Here is a 9,311-nt window from a genome sequence, read left to right as displayed (position 1 = left end):
CTAAAGTGGAGTTCTGGGAAGTTTGTAGTTGTGGCATATAAATTTTTCTACCTTTTGCCAGCCCTTGAATAATAGGTCATCCAGCATATGATTCCTGCTGTCCTCTCCCTTGAACTTAAATCTGAGCTCATTCAAGGTTTAGTTTGGCTAGAAGCAAGTTCAATCCAGAAATTAAGAATAGAAGTTGAATTACCTGTATCTCACAAAGGGTGATTTTGTACTATTGATTGTCTAAGATGGAAGCGAAAAGAAGTGTGCTACTTCTTGTTCAGAAATCTAATGTATATTTGCATTTGGCTTCCACCATGGATTGAGCTCTAGATTTGGATTGGCCTCACCACAGGAGCTTCCTTTTTAGCTTCCACTTCCTCGGACCTTGATGCATCCATCATGCTTTCAGTAATATTGATAATCCTTCGTCTTAGGGAGAAGTGGTAACCAAATGTACTACACTTGGAATCCAGTTTACCTCGGCTCCAGGCCCAGCTATTCTGACTCATGTCACAAGTTAAACGGAGCCTTGTTTCCTCATCTGTAAAGGAAGGTGAGGGAATGGTGTAGTGGCTGGGGAGCTTTGGGGTCAGGAAAGCATGGTTAAAAGCCCTGTCTCTGACACATACACTGAATGTGAAACTCATGGGGAAATTGTCATGCCATAGTTTTTCAGCCAGTTCTGGTTCTAAACTTTAGAAGCCAGTTTACATCAGGGGAAAAGAGGGCCCCATATCTAAGAAATATTAGATCAATGAACCTGTCCCCTGGAATATATATCTGGAAAGTACCTTGTAAACCTTGAAGCACTCTATAAGATAGTATATCATAATAGTAGCAACTCTGTAAGATAGTACGTTATAATAGTAACACACCAATCATATAGGGACTGTGTCACAAGTGTTGAGAATCTGCTCCCAGAGCTGGCTTAGGAATGCAAAGCTTTCTTACTGTAAACTTGAAATGGACTGACTGGCTTCAGAGCCGGTACAGTTTAGACTTTCCCAATATGAACTTTTTTCTACCTCTGGGAACATGCTGTGTGGAATAGTTGATGATGTGGAAAATGGGTATTTTAGCATTTTTGGCTACTTTTTTACTTGTTGACGTTATTTAAAGGGTGGAAATGGGCACTTTTCAAGCAGGGCCCCAAGATGTGTATGTGATGATAGTGATAAGGGGTTCCATTTCAGTTGACAAAGCAACATAGCCAGTCATTTCTTGGAATCTTCAAAAAAGCAACCACTGAAGAAAATGCTTGTTAGGCTTTCTGCTTTTGAATAAAATCTTTGGGTTCCAGCTGGCCACCTGCTTCTTGTGGGCATTCATTGACTTAATTAGGAGGGACACTTCTTCCCCAATTGATTATATCTGACGCCATTCCCTAGGTTTTAAAAATATGCCAAGTCAGCAGTCCAAATTTTCTCAATAAAATCACAGTATCCCAGTGACTTTGAAAAGCCTTTGTTTTCTACTTACAGGAAAGCTTTTCAAATCGTATTGCTGGGGGCAGCTAGGTGGCGCAGTGGATAAAGCACTGGCCCTGGATTCAGAAGGACCTGAGTTCAAATCCAGTCTCAGACACTTGACACTTACTAGCTGTGTGACCCTGGGCAAGTCACTTAACCCTCACTGCCCTGCAAAAAAAAACAAAAACAAAACGACAACAAGTCATATTGCTGCAAGCAACGTGATTGTTGATTCCATTGCATTCTTAAAAAATGGTTTAGCATGTATTTCAGTAACCAAATGGCTAACATTTGCTGAATTAAGTTTGATCTCCCTGCCTTTCATTCCCTTAGTAGTAATTGTCATCTTGACCATGTTGTTAAAGGATCATCTGTTTGAGAGGCTACTGTTTTGAGGGAATGATGCTTATGTGCAAGATGGAGAAAGACATTTGCTATATGCCAAATTCCTCAGGAGCTTTGTTGTAAAGAGGTCAGCTGCCTATTAATGTTTTAATCAGACTGGCTCTGATTTTATTGGAGTAGCTTCTAATAGTTTTTGTTGTAATGTGATAGGTGTTAGCCTGTATGAGATTGCCATTAGGAAGCCTATGGGTAAAGGGATATGTGGAATAAAAACTGGGAATGCTCGAGGTTGTTTTTATGTGCCTCATCATAGTATGTTCAGTTATCATCAGGATTCCTCTTCCTCTCTGTCCACACCTCCATTTACATTAGAGAAAAGGCTATTCAAAGTGTGAAGAGAAATTTTTCTGAATCCCAATTGTGCACACGCATGCATTTGAATACAGAGTGAAGCACCTTCCAAGCCCTATTTACTTTTGTGTTCTTGTTCATGTCTTTCTGCAGATCCTGAATAGAGAGAGGTCCCACCCATGGTCTTGGGGCCTTTTTTGGTTCTCTTTGTAGTTATTTCTTGGATGCTGTGTCCACCTCTTTTTCCAGGCATGTGTGCCTTACTTAGTCTCACATTTCTTGAGCATGTCATTATTGTTACTAAGCGGCAGACTGCCTCAAGCCCACCAGAGGTTTCCTTACCTCTTGAGGTTATTGCCACTTTGGACTTTCTAAAACCACGAGTCAGTTATAAAACATTGTGGGAGAAAAGATGGTCATTTGTGACAGTAAGCAACTTTGAAAGCTTCACACGGTTTCCAAAGTGTTATCCAGCCTACTCTCTTTCTATTCAATTCTGGTCTCTGCTGATTATCTGTCTGTGGTGCCTGTCCAAGGTAATCTATATTGATGGGTCAGCTCACTGAGCTGCAAGTCGTAATCTGAGAAATAGGCATTTTTCAGCCACGTTTTCCATTGTGGATGGTTAGGCCAGTCAGTGAAACGATGTTGGATCTCACTGAGGAGGGAGGCTTTGTAACATCGTGGACCTGGATGGAATTATTAGTACGTCATTTGTGGAAGGAAGCATTTGGAGAATTGAATTCAGCATATGTAAAGGAAAAAATATTTTGTTGTAGGGATGCAGACCAATTAAGCAATATAAGAGGTGAATAGAGGGAAAGCCTCCCTGGAAGAAGTGGTGCTGGGGTGGGCATGTGAAAGAAGGTAGGGAGAAGGGCATTCATCCCGAGCATGGGGATAGTGTGTGGTTAGAGTATGGAGTCAAGAGAGAATGTTCACGTGGAGACAGGTTGGGCAGAAAGTTAATGAAAGGGAAGCAGGTAATGCAGATTAACCCCCTCACACACCGGGTCTAGTTTATCTGCATTGATTAATTAATTAGTGTTTGATACCTTGAGGATTTCACTAGTGATAGGGAATGCCTCATGATGTCCTTGTTGGCCATTGGGGGGGTGTATTGGGTACTTGTTTATACCTTGCTTGATGTTAATGGAGTCCCTGTTGCTTTTTGCTTTACTATATATCCCAGCCAACCTGGTCTCGGTCTTCCTCAAATGGAACGCTCCAGCTCATTTCTGTGTAAACACAGGAAGGCTCTCTCTCCTCCATCCACCTCTCAAAGTGCCCCTTTCTACATGAAACCTTTCGAAATTCCTCCCAGCTCTTAGTACCTCTACTTGGTATACATTGGCACAAAATAGGCATTTGTTAAATGCTTCTTTGAAATTAAACACAAAACACACGGATCTTCTGCCAAGATGTGGTTTTTACCTGGAAAACTGACCCCAAAGTATTTTGGTCAGGTCAGGGCATCCTTCATCTTAGTGGCTATTGCCACTTCTACTGAACTGGGGATCTTAAAGTGGTAGATGTATTGCTTCTGTGATTACTGATGAGAAAGGATTGTTGTAAAAATTGTTAGAATCACAGGGTTAGAGCCGGAAGGAATCTCATTTAGTCCTACGGCTTCATTTTATTGTTACTAAGGTACACACACACAGTTCTTCCTACTTCTCCCTCCTCAATTAAAAAAGAAAACCCCTTCTAATATGCATGCTCAAACGAAACAAATGATCTATAAATAGATCTGATTCTGTACCTTCTTGAGGAAATAGCATGCTTTATATCATCAGCCCTCTGAAATTGTTCTTTGTCATTGTATCAATCAGTGATTAAGTTAAGTTCTATGAATTGTTCTCTCACTTCACTGTGCATCAGTTTATATGTCTATACCATCTTTTTCCTTTTTTTTATGCCACAATTTAAATTTGTATACCGTAATCTGTTATGTAATTGTGCGGTGGAGGAGCACCCCATGTTCTTTGCTAGCATATGGGTACTTTTTCTCTTTGATCTCTTTGGGGGTAAATTCTTGTGTAATGTTCACAGAATCCCTTACCCTGTGAGGTAAGTACTACAGGTATTCTTTTTGTTTTACAGATGAGGAAATAGGCCCAGTGATGCTAAAGGATTTATTTATGGTCACACAAGTCCTTCACCAGAATCCTTCAGTCTCCTGGTCCTACTTGTTTGCCTAGCAGATTCCAGGCCCTCTGTCCCCAAGCCACATGACTTTGTCCTTTCTGATCTGCCTGCTCCAAGAAGTCATTGACCTCAGCTCATCCCCAGTCATTCCCCACATCAATCATAAGGCTTGGAAATACATTTCCTTTCCAAATGTTTTACTCGGATGCCTGGCACGGTGCCATCTCTGAGCCTCATTTTCTCTTCTAAACTCTCTAGCTTTAGGTATGTCTTCAGATTTCCATTGAGCACTCGAGTGCCTTTTCACTGTACTTATCATTCTGGGTTGTACAATAAGATTAAATGGTCCCTGACCCCAGGGACCATTTGTACCTTACTTCAAGTGAACTGGTAAATGAGCCTCTCCAAACAGGCTAAGCAGTCTGTTGCCGAGACCAAGATTACAAAGTACAATTAGCACGGTTTTCATTTTTTTGCTGTTCTAAGTTCATTACCACCCCCACAACCCCAAAATCTGTCTCTAGACGCCTTTTTGGAGATTTATAGACCCTTGGTTCAGAAGCCCTGCTTTAAACCTTTCCAGTATGTGCCTGGGCTCCAGTGATGCAATTAAATGAAGGGCTTAGTAAATAATGCCACCAAACTGAAAAAGATAGGCTTGAAGGGCAGCTAGAGTTAATCTACTGTGCTGCCCACATGCTAAGGCACCCAGCATACTGGGACGAGTACATAGGGCAGGCACTGGGTGGATACTGATGGGTTGTATGTGATCTGTACAAGTAGAGCAAGTGGTACATCTTTGTTTACTAACTTCAAAATGACATGTGGTATTTCTTTGACATTAAACATTCTGAGAAGGTTCAACACTGCCAAAGGGCAGTCTGAATCCAATTGAAGTGCTTGTGTGATCCTTTTGCTAGGCAGCATTTCAGTATTGCATCGTTTTTCCTTTAAAAGATACTTCTCCATACAATCTCTGTGGGATAGGTACAACTGGCGCTTCCTGTGCATCTCTATGCCTTATGAAGGCACTAATGTGCGAGCAGCAGAAATGTGTAATTGGTACATTGACTAGTGATATATGTTTGAGTTTTTGTACATTTTGCTTTAAAGTTCTATTCCCCACCCCAGTCTTCCCCTCCCCTTCCCCATTTCTACTAAGTGAATGATTCAGATGTTTCCTGTGTCAGGATCAAAATATTTGTGTTCTGGGGACCATCTCTTTGTAAACAGAGGCGCCACAAATCTAAAAAACTACGTAGGTAGGAAAGATATTTGATGGAATGTGCAGGATTAGCAATTCTGATAAAAAGAGTGCCATAAAATTGGATACTTCACCTGTACTACCATCATTGGAATGGTTAGCTATACTGTCTCAGGACTGGTGCATTATTGGAAAAGGAAAGGAAGGCACTTTTATTCATTCTATACATTGACCTCAGCCTGAATGACACTGGCCCCATTTCATGGTATTCCAACACATTTGCTTAAGTTACTGTAAATATCTTTTGTGTGCAAGATGTAAAAACAAATAAACTTTGGCATTTAAGTGTTGCATTTCTCCATACTTTGTCCTTTTGGGTAAAATAACAAGTGATGCATCAAAATCAGAGCACTTGTGATTTTTGCAGAGTTTATCCTGAATTTGTATTTTGGGGGTTGGAAATGCAAGTGAGAAGTCAAGATTTGAAGAGGCAGTGAGCATAGAAAATGGCTTATAAAAATGAACTTGGAACAGTGCATTCAAAATGCATTCATTAAGAACCATTCTCTCTGGGCAGCTAGATGGCGCAGTGGTAAAGCGCTGGCCCTGGATTCAGGAGTACCTGAGTTTAAATCCGGCCTCAGACGCTTGACACTTATTAGCTGTGTGACCCTGGGCAAGTCACTTAACATTGCCCTACCAAAAAACAAAAAAAGTTTCTCAAAGGCACTGAAGCCAAGAGCCAGTCCAAAAGATGGCCAGGGGCAGCTAGGTGGTACAGTGGATAAAGACTGGCCCAGGATTCAGGAGGACCTGAGTTTAAATCTGGCCTCAGACACTTGACACAATAGCTGTGTGACCCTCATTGCTTGAGAAGGTGGCTGAGGTAGGGTTAGAAATCTTTCAGATAATAAGGGGAAGAGTCCAAAAAAGATAGTAAGCCCCTTCCCCTAATAATGCCACCACCAAGAGACAGGACCTTATCCCATCACACCTGAATCACTGCCATAGCCTGCTGCTTAGTTTCCCTGGCTCAAGTACTTTTCCCCACTCCAGTCTAGTCTCTGTTCAGCTTTCATTGTCTTCCTTAAAGCAATGGAGTGACCACATCAACTCAACACACTTTTAAGGATCAAATAGAAGACAAGATTACATATAATTTAAAAAGGCTTTGCATAAGGAAAAATGGGGCAGGGGGGATCTGAGCAAGTTTCTCTGGGTAACTTGTTTGGAAATGAGATGCTAAGAGCTTTTCCCCAAATCCAAGAGAAATCTAAGCTTCCAACACAGCCTGATGAAAAAATTACTCAAAACCACTTTTGCTCTAATCAAAAAGCATTTATTAATAATGGATATGCATTCAACTATGTGCAGACACTAGGGATATGAAATATAGGGGTTGTGAGTACAGGCACATTAATGTTAAGAATTAATCAAGTTGGACTATGCCTAAAAAATTAACCAAGTTTATGACCCCCCCCACCCGCCTCCCCCAAGCAATATTACAACAAAGACAACAGGACACAGATCTAAAAGAGGAACAGGTTCCACATCCAAGTGTGATATATGAATGGAATGTTATTGGGCCATAACAGTCAATTCCAGAGAAACCTGGGAAAACTTGCAAGATTAGAAGTGAAGAATTCTGATGCTTTAGCCACCCAACCCCCCAGACAGAATAGACTCAGCATCCAGAATAAGACAAATGGCCAAACTGCAAATTTATTAGGCTACTGTGGTGAAGGTTTCATTTCTCTTCTTTTTCTCCCCAGTTGGACAAATAAGAGGTAAATGTAATATAAAAAAACTTGTGAAAAATAGGTGTCAAACTGGATTGTATTTTAATCTAGTAAATATTTATGGGAAATATTTAAACAAAATACTTCTACTAGGGATGCCAATCTAGTTTCATGGCCCCTTTTCTATTTGGCTTTGATACCATTGGGTTAGAGAATAAGGAGTGTATATAAGAAAATTACTTTTAAGGCATTAAAAAAAAAAATGGGGGTAGAAAGGGAGAAATCAGACCTTTCTACAAAACGACTGCATGCCCGTTTTTTATTTATCAATAAAAGTGGAGGGAATGGGACAGTGATTTCTAAAATCCTCTGAATGATCCTTTATTACATTGCTATGGTTTAACCTCTTCAAACACACCTAATTGTTCTCCCTATGCTCACCATGTACACCAAGCACCTACAGTTCCAATGGAACTGCATCCCATTTTTTAAAAAAGAATCGGGTGTGTTTTTTTTAAACAGGAGCATTATGAGTATTTGCATAGCAAAAGATCTTGTAAGAGATTGCATGTATATTATTCAAAGTAAGTAATGTGGCGCTACTTATACGTACAGGATAAAATGGCATGTCTGGCTCCATCTCAAATATACTACACATACACACTGACTACAGTCAGATTTTCTTTGGGTAGACAATAGCCAATATTCAGACCAAAACAGTCAACTGTGAAGAACAAAAACATCCAATCCCAATATTGACATTAGTGCTTTTTTAGTAACCATAAATAGCACTGTGTTCCTGAAGGAGATCCAGATGCTTACTCTTGGTCTTTCCAACTCTCTAAAACAATTTGTAAGAATTAAAGCCAAATTAAGTCATAAACTTCTCCAATACTGAGGAATGGGTGAAATGACAAAGGAAATCCTGGAGTCAGGAGTACCTGAGTTCAAATCTGGCCTCAGACACTTAAACACTTACTAGCTGTGTGACCCTGGACAAGTCACTTAACCCCAAGAATTTACTCCGAGATGAGGAGATGAAGAAACTGATTGTAGTCACACCATCCATTCCTGAGAGAGCTAGCCTTTCAATACTTTCTGTCATTTCACTCCAAGAACAGCAAGTGTCTCCTTCCTTTCACTAAAGGTTGGGGTAGTTAATTGAAAGGCTCTGACTCTAAAAATACACTAATGTCTTTTACATGTTAATATGCCACCATGCTGCAATACTTTAAAAGAATATCCCCCAAAAATCTGTTTTTAGTTATTTTCCCAATCTGATTTATATGAGCTATATGATTAGCCAAAAGACAATAAGCATAACACAAGAATTAGTTGTAATTATAAAATTGTAAATTTTCAAGTATCAGTCACACAACTTTTATTTAATTTTTATTCTGATATTTTCTCAAATATAAAAAGTCAAAATTCTTACACCAATCTTCAAAAGAAAACCATGCAGAACAATTAGAAATGTTTACAGCCTTTTGTTTCCTTAAGTTTGCTTCTTTATACTAAGTTGTCAACAGAACAGAAAAATTCCACATTGTTAGGCCAGTCCTGGTCCTGGCCAATATAGATGCCTCAGTGGTCTCTCCGGCACTCCTAGTTCTTAAGTGTTAACAAGTATGGCACTTACCCAGCTGGGAAACTTCAACAACTGTAGTTTACAAAAGGGGCAGAAAAGATCTTTCTCCTAATAACAAATCAAAATTACTAATAGTCTTGTTAACTGTGTTTCTAATCATAAGGAGACATCCTGCCCACTCCAAAATAATTCAGGGGACAAGAAATCAAAATCACATGTGAATCTTTAAGCAAGAGGACCACAAGTAATGTACCAATGAGTAACTGATCTACTATCTGATGACAAATGTTTAAAAAACAGGATTTAGTTCAGGGGATAGGGATGAGAGGACACTCAGCCACTTCACAGTAGGCTCATCTCAATTTGGGCTGAAGGTGTCATCAGTCTCCTCTACATAAAAAGAAAGCTCTCTCTTCTTATGGTTTTAAAAAATGTAATTCTGCTAGATTGGTCTAAATGATTTAACAAGAACCAAC

The sequence above is a fragment of the Dromiciops gliroides genome, chromosome 5, assembly GCF_019393635.1.
Source record: "Dromiciops gliroides isolate mDroGli1 chromosome 5, mDroGli1.pri, whole genome shotgun sequence".
NCBI lineage: Eukaryota > Metazoa > Chordata > Mammalia > Microbiotheria > Microbiotheriidae > Dromiciops > Dromiciops gliroides.
This window is presented reverse-complemented; position numbering follows the sequence as displayed.